The sequence below is a fragment of the Quercus lobata genome, chromosome 9, assembly GCF_001633185.2.
Source record: "Quercus lobata isolate SW786 chromosome 9, ValleyOak3.0 Primary Assembly, whole genome shotgun sequence".
Lineage (NCBI taxonomy): Eukaryota > Viridiplantae > Streptophyta > Magnoliopsida > Fagales > Fagaceae > Quercus > Quercus lobata.
The window spans coordinates 46,012,662-46,028,467 of NC_044912.1; the positions used below are offsets into that span (position 1 = coordinate 46,012,662).

Sequence of the window (15,806 nt, forward strand, 5' to 3'; positions counted from 1 at the left end):
TCCGACCCTTTTAAAAATGTTAAACAAAATATTTTTGTCCTTCATAGTTTATCATTTTGAACATAATGAAAAGTGTCAGCCTCATTTGAGTCAACAGAGCCTCCATTAGCTAAGTCTGAGAGAGGTCTAATAGCAATAAAAAATTTTCTTTGTTGAAGACATATCAATGCCACAAAAGGTAAACTTTAACATAATTAGTTGTTAAAAGGTCAATTTTCATCTCTCTCTACTTTGTTCATTCACATGGGCAGCTGATAGTAACCTACACTAACTCCTTAGTGTAAGCAAGACCTATTGATATATGTATTAGTATCATAAATAATATGATGCTGTACATGACCACTCGAGAAGAAGCAATCCAGACATATATCTCTTATATTTCTTGATAAAATTGTTTTATAAACTCTTAAGGATTCTTATATATGAAAGTGTGACAGCCTTGAAGGACTCAAAATGGTGGTCTTGGTCAAACTTTGATTATTTTAATGTTTTTTGCCCTTGAATATTCACTTCATTAACAGGAATCAAACAAAAGCTACCAAAGTCCATACCATCACATTCTTCCAGTAGAGGAACTTGTTTCACACAAAGCAGCATATGTGGCTCTCACCATAACATAATTGCTCTTCTAAAACCACAACTTTTACCATAATTTGATAAAGTAGAAGAATGTGAGTGATATACAATTACTTTCATATGAATCTATCACTTTTTCTCTACTAATCACAAGTAACCAGTTCAAAGTTGTGTCCAAATGCTTTATAAAAATAAAATCCACAAAAAGATCAACTAGAATTATCTTAATTTCTTCCAGAAATCTTTGAATATTTTTGCAAAGTTTCAATAAAAAGATAATCCAAACACAAATAAATCATTCCAAAGCAATATGCAAAATGAGAAAAAAAAAAAAAAAAAAAAAATCTTGATTAAACAATTAGTTAGATGTTTCACTAGCGCAATCGTCCATATCCCATTACATATATAAACCGTTTCATTTTTTTCTCCATGACATAGATTTCAGGTTCTTGAAAAGCAACACACGAATATCTCCACCTAAAAAATACTTACACTCCCCATGCTTGTCAATTTTTACTCGAGCTATAAGTTACAGATGTAACAAATACTCTCCAAAGTGCAGCCAATAAATGTTTGCAGCTATGGTTGTTTTCGTCTGGAACAAGGCCACAAAGCAAGACGAATCTTCTTTCTCAGTCCCTGCTTGTCAAACAGCTTTTGTGAGAACAGATTAATTGTTTTCCATTGGACATTTATACATGAAATGAAGATGATACACAAGTCAGTTAAAGGTGATTGGCTAGTAAAGGGCCTTTCAACTGTAGTCAGTTGTCAATATTTACACTGAGCTGAACTTATTTCCATACAATTCATTGGGCTCACATTAGACTAAAAGAATTGTGAACAGCCCCTACGTGATAATGTTTCTTTTAGCTGCAGTCAGCACTCAGTATTTACACCAAGCTGAACTTATTTCCATACAAATCATTAGGCTCAAAGTAGACTGCAAGAATTGTGAACATCCAAACCCACCAAGAAAAAAAAAAAAAACCCACAAGGTAGAATAAGAAAATCATGATAACATAAATAAGCAACACATAAGGGGGTTCAAGCCTGTTGCTCATTTGATGCTTTGATATTATTGAAAGGTACCAATAAAGTGACTTTTTCACAGCAAAACAAAATTAAACAGTTGTCAAATTTTAAGAGAGTGAAAGCACGATACCATTGGTATCCCCATATCTTTGAGGTCTTTATCGCCCATCTGCTTCAATGTAGTCATGTCCACCTATGATCAGATGAACCAAGTATTAAATGATTTTTGTTTATGCATTTCCCAGTCACCACTCTATACAGACTACAGACTAATCCATCACAACAAATCTATCTTGCTCTCTCAGAAATCACATCACTGGCTTATACTTTCCATTCAAAATATGGGAAGGTCAAACATTCACCACAGAAAAACTTATCCTCAAGAAAATTTTCTTTCAAAAGATTGCATAGATGCAGGTTACTTACCTCTTCAACTCGGAAAAGAGTGTTATATTTCCCCAAACCAAGCAATTGCAACAGGCTAGTGATAGTATGAGATTCCTCCACCTTTTAAAATTCCATTCAACAGAGCATGATGAACACATAACATTAGATGACCAACAACAATTATACACAACCATTAATCTAGATAACCTCACAAATACAAACCAAATCCTCTTAAATTAAGCTAAAACAGGACAGCAAGGGAAAAAAATCATACCGAATGAAAACTTTTCTGCCCAATGCCACCTATTGGTGTAAGCTGCATAACTAGCTTTGAAGTATCAGGGCCTTTGAGTATTTGACAGTTAAAGGTCCTGTTGGCCTAGACGCACCATCATTGCTTAAAAACCATCTAGCTCTTGAATTATCAGCTGCCCTTAGTGATGGTACTTGGTGCAGCTCATTGAAATTTCTTTGTGGTGAGAATCCCCTAGAAGATTTCAAATTTCTATTTGGGAATCTAGGTCTTTCTGTGTCTCGCATTCGCCACAAAAAAGTACGTCCTTCTAATTCAAACCTTTGCTGCTGCATGTTATGCCTTGCAGCCTGAATAGTTTTTGACAACTTTTGACTTTGGTCCATCTTCCTTCTCTCTTCAAAAACCCTTGAAATTCACTTCATCTTTCTTTTGTTTATCAGTTTCAAACGCAAATCATTTGGACTCATCTGGGAATCTTCACATGAATCAGGGCATCAGAATTAGGGCAGTGAAACATATAAAGAACTAGAAAAGATATAAAAAGCTTAAAATAGGAGATAAGTAGTCACCATGCACTTTAATGTCACCGTGACCTTGATTGATACCATTGCTTTGTTGCCTGTAAATGACATACCCCCATCAATATTAGACTAAAAACATTTTTTTGTAACAACTTAATCAGAAACATGGACAACTAATTCTCTGAATACCATAAACCAATCCATGAGCCCCTGTTTTTAATTAAATTAGATTTCCATGAACAATAATACCTTTGGTTGATAAGAAAAGTAGGAATAAGATAGGAATCAAAATGTTCAAAGAATTTTCATCACTTTAAAACTCATTATAATTTCGAAGAAAACACTGCCCTAGACCACCTTGACCTTGGTGGTGCTTTTGGAAAAGAAGCTGGGAAGAATGCCACTAAACTCAACCCCTACTATAACCAAGGTTTAAACTCCTATCTTTTCTCTCTAATTTTGCAACAATGGAATAAAGCATAAAGCTTCTCCTATTTTTCCTCCGCAATCATGAAATGGATTTAATTGTCTCAATAGCCTATATGGTCCTAGCATAATGGTAACTTGAAATCCCTAAGACCATCAATCTAGGCCATCATAAAATACTGGCAAATGATACTCAATCAGTTTAAATTCACAAAGCAACTAAACAACACGCACCGCTTATTCGTGGACCAAAAACCATTGGCATTACTCCTAAATCTCTCTTCCCCGGACAATTTGCTTCCATTAGTAGTAGGATATGTGTGGGCATAGCCTGATATATTTCCTTCACCCTATACTACCTGCAAAAAAATTGAACCACATAAACATTGAATCAACAAAACAACACACAACACGCAGACACAAATGCACTAAACTCAATCTAATCATCAAAACAAGTTACTTCTCTAAAACCCAAATCCAATAATTCGCCCACCAATTCACACACTCAATAAAACTAAACTCAATTTAATCAACAAAATTAGTTACTTCCCCAAAACCTGTATCTGAAAACTCACCAATCAGTACACATGGTCCAACAAGCTAAGCTCAACTTAACCAACAAAATTAGTTACTTATAAAACAAACCCAAGTTCGAAAATTCACCAATCAATTCATACATTCAATGAGTTAAAATCAATTTAACCATTAAAAAAAAAAAAAAAAACAGTTCCTTCTCCAAAACCCGAATCCGAAAACTAGTCAATCATTCAAGCAGGCACAAAAAAAGGGTATGCAGAATTAGAATCACACAACAAAACAAACAACTCAAACAAATCCATAGGTTCATAGTATCGTGTCCGCCCCACACTCCCAGCCAAATCTAATCTCATCCCAACTTATGGATAAGGGTTCCCACGTCTCACTCAAGTTTCAAGTCTGAACATCCCCAAACTCAAAAGTGTATAGATTAAATTGTCACACATATAAGAACCGAAACTCAAACAAAACAACATTAGCATAAACCCACAAAGTTTAGAGAAATAATATAAACCCATATCAGCGTTAATCCTATGTAGAGAGAGAACCTGAAGATTGTGGGTGACGCCGCCAAGTTTGATTGGAAGAGAAGAAGCGCCGCTGATTTGAGGTTGTGGGTGTGCCGTCGAGTTGGATTGAAATTTGTAACTTTGTTTCTTCTCTTGTGGGTATGGTTTTGTTTAGCAGCTGTCTGGTTCTTGTGGTTGGATTGGAAGAGAAGAAGCTAGAGAGGCAAACCGAGAAGAAGATGAGACAAAGCGTGAGCCGTAGAGTGAAAAGCCTAGATGAATGATTTGTTATTTTTTCTTTGTTTTTTATTTTTTTATTTTATATTTATATAACCTGCCCTCTCAAAATTATATGATTGGTCAAGATCAAAAAATATTAAATTAATGGTTCAAATTTAGATAGGTACTGTACCCTTTCTTTAGGGTACATGACCCAATACGTAAACAATGATAAATCCTAGACACTGTCAACAGTATGGAAATTGCAAACCCAATACCATATATGATGTTTTGAACATATTCACACTTTGTTCATCCAAAAATACTCTTATATATTAGAAATTACTGGCCCTTATCCACCGTGCAAAATGAGTCAAGCATGGCTCTACTTAGAAATTATTGCTTAATTTTGACCCCAAGCTCTGATGCTTTGCAATAAATTCGCTCTTTAATTTTCTGCAACTAGTGTGAATGAGAAATCAATGAACAAACAAACACACTCTCAAAATAAGAGAGGTTTGCCTGTGTCACCTTACTTGCAGAATAGATCAGTGACCATAAAATTTTTGGTGGTTAAGTGCCCTTGATGAACCTGTTGAATTCCTAACAGAACCATTAAGCAATTCATCTGTTGCTGCTTGGGAAAGTCAACGGAGGATGATACCAACCATTGAGTTGCTGCTGCTGCATACCGCTGGTACAGAGAGTTAACCATTTCCACTCTCTGCATTTGAAAATTCTAGCTAATAAGAATAAACCCCAACGGGGTCCATGGAAATCAGAAATCAAGTTTTGAATATCGGCATAACATATTAATTTTATCCTTCTTTCACTAGATTCATTGGTGGTACTTAATTATCATTGGATTACTCCATTTCTATATGATCATTTTAGTTCCAAGTTTGTCTTATCGAAATAAAATGATATCTTAATTCTAAAGTCAAAGATGTAGGTTATTATTTTTAATAAGAATAACTTGAACCAAAGATTTTTTTGTGGCTTGAATTTTAAGACAATGTGCAACATGATTTCTTTTACCTTCACATTTCATTAACTTTGATATGTAGGGAATGTGTACCAAAGAAGGAATCCAATCTTTACAATTTTTCTTGGGCTCAACATGCGGATTAGGAGCTTTCTCAAATTTCCTTGTTCATTCTTTTCACTCTTCAATCAGATCTCTCTATCGAACATCTTCCCCCTACTTTTCAAAGTTAGAGATGTATAGTATTTTGACCATCCTGATCGTTAATCCAAATAGAAATTGGAACAAGATTTGTTGATAAAAAAACAGCACTGACCTTCAGTAGTTTAGAGAAGCATTCTTTGAGAAAATTATCAAGGAAAAAATCATGGTGGTGGATAACCTGTTTAAGAACAAGTAGTATAAAATATACACATGGATTTGCTGAGTTACACAACCCCATTTAGTTGGGATTAAGAATTAGTTAAATCAAATAGATAGCAAACTCCATTTTTGGAAGCCGTATGATATACAACACACTATAAATAATTGATTCGTACCTCCAAATTCACTGATTATAACATATGCCTAATTGAGAAGAAGATATTGCTTTAAGAAGCACATCCTTCCAATTAGATGATACTCCAATAGTAAAAGCATAATTTTTCAGTAGAAAATTAATTACTAAGGTAGGTCAATTGCCATAATTGACAAGTAACATAGTAGAACTAGAAAATACGAAGTATATAGGCAAGGAATTTATTTAGTGAATTGATGATATAAATTCAGACTTCGCTACACAAAATCTTTAGCAGCTTTTATACAATCAAGTTAATGATGGTTTGAGCTAAAGCTTGTTAATTTTGGATTTTCTAACACCTACAAGTAAGATCAAACACATAATCATGGAAGACTAGAAGGGTCTCTTCTATTATTTTTTCTTTGAAAAACAATTATTAGACTATATTGTGAGTGCATGATCAAAACGGACCCTTACCATTCTACCCACATTCTCTAATGACATTTAGATATCTTCCAATGGTCAAAATCGTTGAATAACTACAAGGAAGCTTGGATTCCCATCCTTGAGGTTGTACAATTGCTTCCTCCAATTCTTCACAGCATAGTCCTGAATGAGGTTTTCTTACAAAAAATAGTACAGAAAATTGTGTATATTGAAAGACATATTTGGTGAGCTCTTTGTTGAAGATAAAGCAATATACCTTTTGAAGAGATTTGTTCCCTGCAATGAAAAATTCACCATAAGGATTATTAGCGAATCCTTCATAGACCAACCAAAAATTTTGTTTGAGTTCCTTGTTGAACAAGAAAAAAAGAGTTAGACTGAATCATAAACTTACAATGAGGCAAACAATAGTAGAATAATGACATCTGTAAGGTCCTAAAGAAAAATAAAATTATCTAAAACTTAATTTGACATCTTTAATCAAATTAACTTTTGGCCTAATATCTCAAACTTAATTTAAACTTTAAATTTATGAACATGACTAAGAAGAAGTGGACATGGATATAAGCTGCAGACACACTAATATGGCAGATTAGGAGAGACAAAGACACAACATGAATAAAATTGTGCTAGTGTTTTCGCGTTTCTGTATGTGTGTCATCCTGTTGATAAAACTAATACATGGGTGTAAATATTACTAAATAACACTAATAATGTTTATGTACCAACACGTGGTCTACGATCAATTAAGTTTATGAGATCAAGTAAGCACATGTTTGGAGTCCGCTAGATTATTAAAATAGAGGTTGTGAAAGGCATAATCAGGGGTGACCTCATTGATACTAGCATCTAAGACAAATTTCAACTGTGACTATATCATACCTTTCATACATGCCAACAATATGCTTTGCTCGCACATTGCATTATCTCTTCAAGCAACGACTTCACTGGTGATATGCATTATCACCAGCCATGACATTAGCCTCTTTGAAGGAAAAACAACAGGTTAAGAACCAAGAAAGCATGTACTCCACACTGTAACGGTCAACTTTTCCATTTTGAACTTGTATATTTGTCTCTTGTCAAAGTTAAAGAATATTTTTGTTACCTTACTAATTATAGCCTTTGGCATCACATTAATTACATGAAATATATGTATTTATGCACATGTAAAAGTACAAATAGTGGCAGCTTTCCAAAATGTGTTTCTTCAAAGTGTTCAACTTTTTGTACCCAAAATAAATCAAATTTTAATACAAAGACTTACATTTGTACCCATGTGCATCAAGTATGAAGTTGATCAATTCAAAGTAAGGAACAGAGGCTCTCAAAGAATAGAAAGATAAACCTTAGGGAAAAAATAAATTGCCCAAATCATGAGTTTCCAATTATGAAATATCTTAAGAACTTAATCTTGTCGTCTTCATACATACAACCATATAAAGCATCCAAGGATAATTATATTTACCAAATTCTCTACAGGTTTGACACCATCATGTAGACATATCATGAAAGAATAGAGAAAGGGATCCACACCTTCAACATCTGATCATGTGTTATACTGCCAAGAAATTCTCTACTGTAGGGAAAAACCTGCAAGACCAAGCAAAGACAGATTTAAAAAATTTGTATAGTGATTCATAGCCACTAGTCCAGAATGAGGATTGCAAGGATTAAGAAGACAGATACCAATGACCTAAATTACAATTTATATTAAAAATCTGACATGTACTGATACAGAATACCAACTTAACTCTACAGTTTAATAGGCAGGAGATACACGAAGAAAGCAAGGCATCAACATTAAATGCACTTCTATCATAAATGGGTTCATTACCAAAAATATTTGGGGAAAAATTCTATTACTACATCTGCAGATGTTTTTCTTTAATAGTAGTTTACACATGCGCCTGGTTTCTCTTGAAACCCATGGCTTCATCTTCCATTTTACAACCCCCCCCCCCCCACCCCCCTTCTTTTAAATTAGTAATTAAACACATACCCATAATCTTAAACCCAAAACCTCACCCTCCACCTTGCTATTATAAAAAAAAGTACTACTTCCCTAATAAGCAAACAAACAACTGTGGTTTTGTAGGGCACATTCCAGCTAACAAAAAATAAAAAAGGTCTCCCAATTTTTAACTTCACAATGCAATGCAACACTCAATTGATTTCAATTGCTTTTACTCCCTTCAATCAGAATTAGTACTTGTCAACTATAACAATCAAAACCAAAATTGTTGAAATTTAACAAGAGTGTCCACTTCCCATGTGTTTGCTACATCCCTACAAATAGTGAACATGTAAAATGTGGAAATCAAGATTTCAGCATCCTTAACACTTATTCCTTTATGCACCACTTTGTTTCTATCGATCCGGTAGGCCAATGGGTGTTGGCAAAGATGATAGTGAAATGATGACATAGGTCTTACACCTTATACACTCATTCCAACCAAATAGTAACCCAATTCTGAACTGACTACGGCTCAAGTACCTCAATTCTAATGGTGAGTGGTGATTTACACTCCGTTTGTTTTGGAAGAAAACTTTTCCAGTGTTTGGTACCATAAAAAATCTTTGGTCAATAGAAAAATCTATAAAAAAATTGACTTATTTTTTAGAGATTGTTTTCGACTAAATTTTTTCGGAAAACAACTCTATCACTCCGCATGAAACAAAGTTAGATCTCACAGTAAGCTCTCTCTCATTTCTTCTCTTTGCTTTGCTTTATCGCTTTTCTCATGCCTGCACTATGCCACTCTCTCTAACTTCTCTCACTCTTTCTCACCATCTCTCGCTCTCTACCCCTCTTCTGCCCTATCTTTCCCCTCTGTAAGATCGTTCTCTCTCTAGATGGTGTCTGCCGCATTGGGGATGAATTAATGATGGGGAAAAAACAAGGATTGTTGTTGCACTTGTAAGATTAGCAGGGAGACAACAGACCATCTTCTTATTTATAGTAATTAGTCGCAAACCCCACGTGTTACGCGTGATAATATTTTTAGAGTGGTCTTATTAATATATATATATATATATATATTTCAATTTGAACTAATTTAATAAATAATAATGTAATTCATAATCATAATTTCATTTATTATAGCGACAATCACAAATGTAATACATATAATTTTTGTTGTACCAAAATCAAAATAATACAATTTTTCTCAAGAATTCAAAAAGTAAGTTAGTGAAAATATTAATTTTTTAATAAAATTTCTTTATATTATTTTGTGTATCATCAAAAAGTATATAAAATTTGGAAATTATTATTTTAGTTTTAAATAAACTTTCTAAAACCCAAATTTTCTACCATACAATCAAAAACGCCGATAAATGTAACTAAAAAAAAATTAATAAAACTCATTAAAACTACAATTTAAAATAAAAAAGAAAGGGAAAAATAAAAGATTGTAACCATTTTTCCTTTTAAAAAAAAACAAAGAAGTATTGTATTAATGCTGTCATAATCTAATCTAACTTCTAATCCAATATGTGAAAAATAAATAGATAAATAAATAATTTTAAACATAAAATTGAATTTGTTTTCTTAAAAATCTAAGATAAGGAAGATAAAGAATAACATAAAATATTTGTAAACACTTAAAACAATTACCCAAGCATCTAAGAACATCATATAAAAAATACATAACAATTTACTACTAATTTGTTAAACAAAATATTTTTAAATAATGAAAGGAAATTGCACAAAGACCATTGTCTTTAACTGAACTAATTGTTCTTCATCAGCTTGTTCAAATTATCTTGTAGTTTTCCAAATAAGTTAAATCCTGACAACAACAAAATATAACATATTATAATATGAATTTTTTTCCAAATTAAATCAACAACAAACACCATTCATTAAAAGTATTTAGTGTTGTAAATAAAATGATAAAAAAAAATATTTGCATTAAGAAACACATATGAATTAGTCAAAACAGGACAATGAGGATACAAACCTCTAGTTGGAGATCCTCCTATGGGCAGCTATCAAGTTGTATTTTTTCTACCATCAATGATTAAGCAAGACCTGTGAATACATTTTTAATAGACAATTTTAAATTTTTTTTTTATTCTTCATTGATTTCATTTTTCAGTTATAAGCAATCAAAAGTAGAATTCTAAAAAATACAAACATTCATCAATCTAAGGTAGAAATGCAAGAAAAATAATAATAAAAATCCAACAAAAAATGAAAAAGAGAGAGAGAGAGAGAGAGAGAGAGAGAGAGAGAGCCTTTTTTGTATAGGAAAAATATGAATAGAATGGAAGAGATCAAGTGGCAAATTTATAATAAGATGATGAGAATAAGAAGAGCCAAAATAAGGAAGATAAAAGGGTAAAATAATATTTAAATTTAAAACCGCCTAAGAGGAATATATGTAGACAACACTTTTGTTTTGATTTTTCATTGATTTATTATTTAGTTATAACATCAAAATTAAAGAAAATGAATATGTAAAGTTAAAACCGCCTAAAATGAATTTGTAAAGTCAATATATTTATATAGTTAATATTGTAAAAAAAATTAAATTTAAAAATAAATATGAAAAAGACTAATGATGTGGCGGATGAGGTGGCTCAACAGGAGCATAGCAACAATAATTGTTACGTTTCAGCTTTTAGAGAAATATAGATATAGATAAGCAATTAAAAGTAAAATTCTAAAAAATACAAACATTCATCAATCTAAGGTAGAAATGCAAGAAAAATAATAACAAAAATCCAACAAAAAATGAAAAAAAAAAATTGAGAGAGAGAGAGAGAGAGAGAGAGAGCCTTTTTTGTATAGGAAAAATATGCATAGAATGAAAGAGATCAAGTGGCAAATTTATAATAAGATGATGAGAATAAGAAGAGCCAAAATAAGGAAGATAAAAGGGTAAAATAATATTTAAATTTAAAACTGCCTAAGAGGAATATATGTAGACAACACTTTTGTTTTGATTTTCCATTAATTTATTATTTAGTTATAACATCAAAATTAAAGTAAATGAATATGTAAAGTTAAAACTGCCTAAAATGAATTTGTAAAGCTAAAACCGCCTAAAATGAATTTGTAAAGTCAATATATTTATAGAGTTAATATTGTAAAAAAAATTAAATTTAAAAAATAAATATGAAAACGACTAATGATATGGCAGATGAGGTGGCTCAATAAGAGCGTAGCAACAATAATTGCTACTATAGGGTTAAGGGCCTAAATCATATAATGGGTCTTAGGCCTCAGCCGAGAGTGTGAGTAGTCTGAGGACGAACGAATGGTAATGGATGGTTTAAACTCAGGACTTAATGAGCAAGCTACAAATAGGAAAGTGGTCCGAGGAGGAATATATCCTTGGATAAGCTAAACACAGATCATATATAGATCCTAATGATCAAAGTGACGTTCCAGGAAGCTATAGTGATAGGGACGTGCGCCATAAACGTACAAGAAAGATGGGAACCCAAAAATATCTAAGGGAAAACTACTACCACCGCATTGAATGCTCTGTAGCTAACTCTCTGGCCGCATTAATGAGGAAGTGATCTCTGAACAGTATTTTTTCAGCCTTACAACCACCCCCAAAGACTTCTAAAGGAGGCTGATGGGACAAGTATTAACATAAACTATCAATTGTCCATGTGTAGGGTAAAGATGAAGGAAGAGATGTAGTATAAATGAGAGTAGAGACCCTAAAGGAAGGGGATCGAAAAAATAGAGAAAGACTACTGTAGCAATCAAAATTGTACATGTACTCTGTTTAGTTGATTTATATGAAAAATGACCTCCTCGAATAGTAAGTTCATTCATATCAAAACCTCTTATTTGTGCTTGATTGTCATCTAATTCCATATTAGCCGTTGTCCAATTCATTAGAACCTAGTTCTTTAACCCACTCTCTACAAATTTATTGTACTAGGCTCACTGGGCCAATATCCCACACACTTTGGGCTTGGGTTGCAAAACGTGTCCCTACAATTGGCGCTGTCTATGGGAAGAACTTGTGTATTAGTGAGTGCAACGGTCGACTATGGTAGGATCAGGTTCGCACCAAGCAGAGCCCGCAGATTCTCAACGACAAGATGATTTTCTTAATCTTGAACGTGAAAGAGATCGTGAGCATGAACAGGATCGAGAAGGTAGTGTACACACCACGCATACAAGCAGAAGCCATTCTCAAGTTAGAAGTCAAGTCTCTCAAAGGCAAAACAACACTAAAGCCATGCACCTGGAGATTGACAATTTAAAGAAGAAGTTGCGCCATGCACAACGGAAACAAACTCCTTCCAGTTCCAATATCTCCTCTAATAATGAAGAGGATGATAGTTATAGGCAAAGGTCAAGAAATCCACCAAGCGAGTCTTTCTCCTACGATGAAAAGCACCACCACAAATGTAGGTACAAGAGCCCGCCTCCTAAAGGCTTGGGAAATGACGCTATAAGCAAGGCGTTGAATCAAATCTTCAAATCACCTTTCATGCGCAAGATAGAGGTGGCAAAACTTCCTCGACTATTCCATTAGCTCACGTTCACCATTTACAATGGTCGAACGGACCCCATAGAACATGTGAGCCAGTTCAATCAGAGGATAGCTATCCATTCTAAGGACGAGACTTTGATGTGCAAGGTGTTTCCATCCAATTTAGGACCTGTGGTGATGAGATGATCCGATGGCCTGAGGGCCAATTCCATAGATTCCTTTAAGGAGTTCACCCGGGCCTTTGGCTCTCGTTTTATCATGTGTAATAGGGTACCTCGGCCCTTGGACTCACTACTATCCTTATCCATGTGAGAGGGAGAAACCCTGAAAATGTACTCGGACAGATACTGGGAGATGTTCAATGAGATAGATGGTGACTTTGATGACATGGCCATCAGTACTTTTAAGGCCGGCCTCCCAGCCGAGCACGGTTTAAGGAAATCTCTGATTGGCAAACCTATTACCAGTGTGTGCCAACTCATGGACTAGATTGATAAGTATAAGAAGGTTGAGAAGGACCAACAATAGGAGAAAGGGAAGGCTAAGGTTATCCCTCAGGAAAGGAGGGGTTTCAAGTCGGACCGATACAATAATAATCGACCTCGGAGAGACTTTTCTGGGTAGTCAGGGTCTACTAGCACTCAGACGGTTAATGCTGTGTTCCGAGAGCCAGTGCACCAGGTACTGGAAAAGATTAAGAATAAGCCGTTTTCTAAATTGCCAAATAAGATGGCAAGAAATCCCATGAGACGCAATCAGAGCCTTTATTGCCATTACCACTAGGACCAGGGACACACCATCGAGGATTGCAGGAATTTGTGGGATCATTTAGACTAACTAGTCCGAGAAGGAAAAATCAAGCAGCTCTTGCGTCACTCTAGTGGCTAGAGGGGCCATATAAATTCAGAACACCGGAGAGATGATTCCTCAAGACCTCCCTTAGGAACAATAAATGTCATATTTGCTACTCTAAAGAGAACCGGCTCCTATCCCTCCAGAGTGATGTCTATGGCTCGACTACCTGCCGAGGACGCTAATTCAGGGCCGAAGAGGACTAGAGTAGATATTCAGTCGGTATTGGGTTTTTCGGATGAGGATATAAGCCCCATGATGATGCTTTGGTGGTCACACTCAGGATTGGGGGTTATGACGTGAAGAGGGTACTGGTGGACCAAGATAATGGTACTGAGATTATGTACCCCGACCTATACAAGGGGTTGAATTTGAGACCTGAAGACTTAACAGCCTATGATTCTCCTCTGGTGAGTTTTGATGGGAAGATCGTCACTTCAAAGGGTCAGATCAGACTACCTATACAGACGGGTCCAAAAGTGGTAAAAGTAGATTTTATTGTGGTGGACGCTTATTCCCCGTAAATGGCCATTGTGGCCAGACCCTGGCTTTATACCTTGGGAGCCGTCTCTTCTACTTTGCACTAAAATGTGAAATACCCGTCTGAGGGCCAGGTTAAAGAGATCCTTGGAAGTCAGTCCACGGCTAGGCAATGCATGATAGCTACCATATTGTATCGACCCGAGATTGAGTCGTCGGCCTTTACTGAAAAGGGCTTATAGCAATAAAAAATTATGGTGTTGCCTATCAACGAATAAGTCGAGGAGGCAAAATGTGAAGATTTAGAAAAGGTTGTTATAGGTGATGATCCGGAGAAGTTCTTTTAAGTCGGGGCTCAGCTGCCTCCTCAAAAGAAGGAAGAGCTAGTAGAATTTCTTAGAAGAAATGTTGATGTGTTTGCATGGGACGCTTATGAAGCCCCGGGGGTGGATCCGAACTTCATCTGTCATCATTTAAATGTTAACCCATCCATCACTCCCAAAAAGCAATCACCTCAATGCCCATCCAAGGAACATTTAGATGCTATCTCAAATGAGGTGATGAAGCTCAAGTAGGCAGGGGCTATCAAGGAAGTTTTCTACCCTGAATGGCTGGCCAATACTGTGGTGGTGAATAGGAAGAACGGGAAGTGGCGAATGTGTGTGGACTTCACAGATCTGAATAAGGCTTGCCCAAAAGATCCCTTCCCTATGCCTCGAATAGATCAGTTGGTGGATACAATGGTAGGCCATCTTCGGATGAGCTTCTTAGACGCCTTTCAAGGATATCATCAGATTCCACTAGCCCTGGACGATCAGGAAAAGACAGCTTTTGTCACTCCCATTTGGAAACTACCACTACAAAGTGATGCCCTTTGGTTTGAAAAATACAAGGTCTACATATCAAAGGATGATGACGAAAATATTTGAACCATAGTTGGGCAAAAGTATTGAAGTCTATATAGACGACATGGTGGTGAAGAGAAAAGTGGTGTCTAAGCATGTGGGAGACCTCGGAAACATCTTTGAAATTCTGAGGAAACACAAGTTGTGCCTAAACACTTCCAAGTGCTCATTTAGTGTGGGATCAAGCAAGTTCTTGGGCTACATGGTAACTCACAGGGGAATCGAGGTCAATCCGGATCAAATCAAAGCCGTTAACAGTTTACAACCACCTCGAAATCCTAAAGAGGTCCAGAAGCTTACTAGAATGACTACTGCCTTGAACCGATTTATTTCTCGATCAATGGATAGGTGTAGACCCTTCTTCCTCTTGATGAATAAATGGAAGGGATTTGAGTGGACCGATGAGTGTGCTTTGGCCTTCCAAAAACTTAAAGAATATCTATCTCGGCCACCTATCATGTCTAGTCTTGAGGTGGATGAGGTCTTGTTTGCTTATATCATTGTGGCCCCTTCATGCTGTAAGTTTGGTGTTGATACGAGTTGACAGTGGCATACAACAGCCAGTTTACTATGTGAGCAAGTCATTACTTGAGACCGAGGTTCGTTATTTACCACTGGAGAAAGCCATTTTGGCGATGGTGCATGCTACACGAAAGCTTCCCCATTACTTCCAAGCACACACAGTTGTTGTCCTAACTTAGC

General features: G+C 35.3%; 2 long non-coding RNA genes across 2 annotated transcripts; both read right to left on the minus strand.

The window, feature by feature from the left end:
• Positions 1–906: 906 nt before the first annotated feature.
• On the minus strand, positions 907–4,557 carry LOC115959886. The gene is made up of 7 exons (XR_004085039.1): positions 4,287–4,557; positions 3,436–3,560; positions 2,824–2,873; positions 2,273–2,729; positions 2,038–2,118; positions 1,742–1,804; positions 907–1,215 (listed from the first exon to the last, which is right to left on the minus strand). It is a non-coding gene; the product is annotated as an uncharacterized LOC115959886 (long non-coding RNA).
• Positions 4,558–5,436: 879 nt separating this feature from the next.
• On the minus strand, positions 5,437–8,160 carry LOC115959887. Its single transcript, XR_004085040.1, has 6 exons — positions 7,934–8,160; positions 7,280–7,380; positions 6,654–6,673; positions 6,428–6,544; positions 5,768–5,833; positions 5,437–5,667 (listed from the first exon to the last, which is right to left on the minus strand). It is a non-coding gene; the product is annotated as an uncharacterized LOC115959887 (long non-coding RNA).
• Between the last annotated feature and the right edge of the window lie 7,646 nt (positions 8,161–15,806).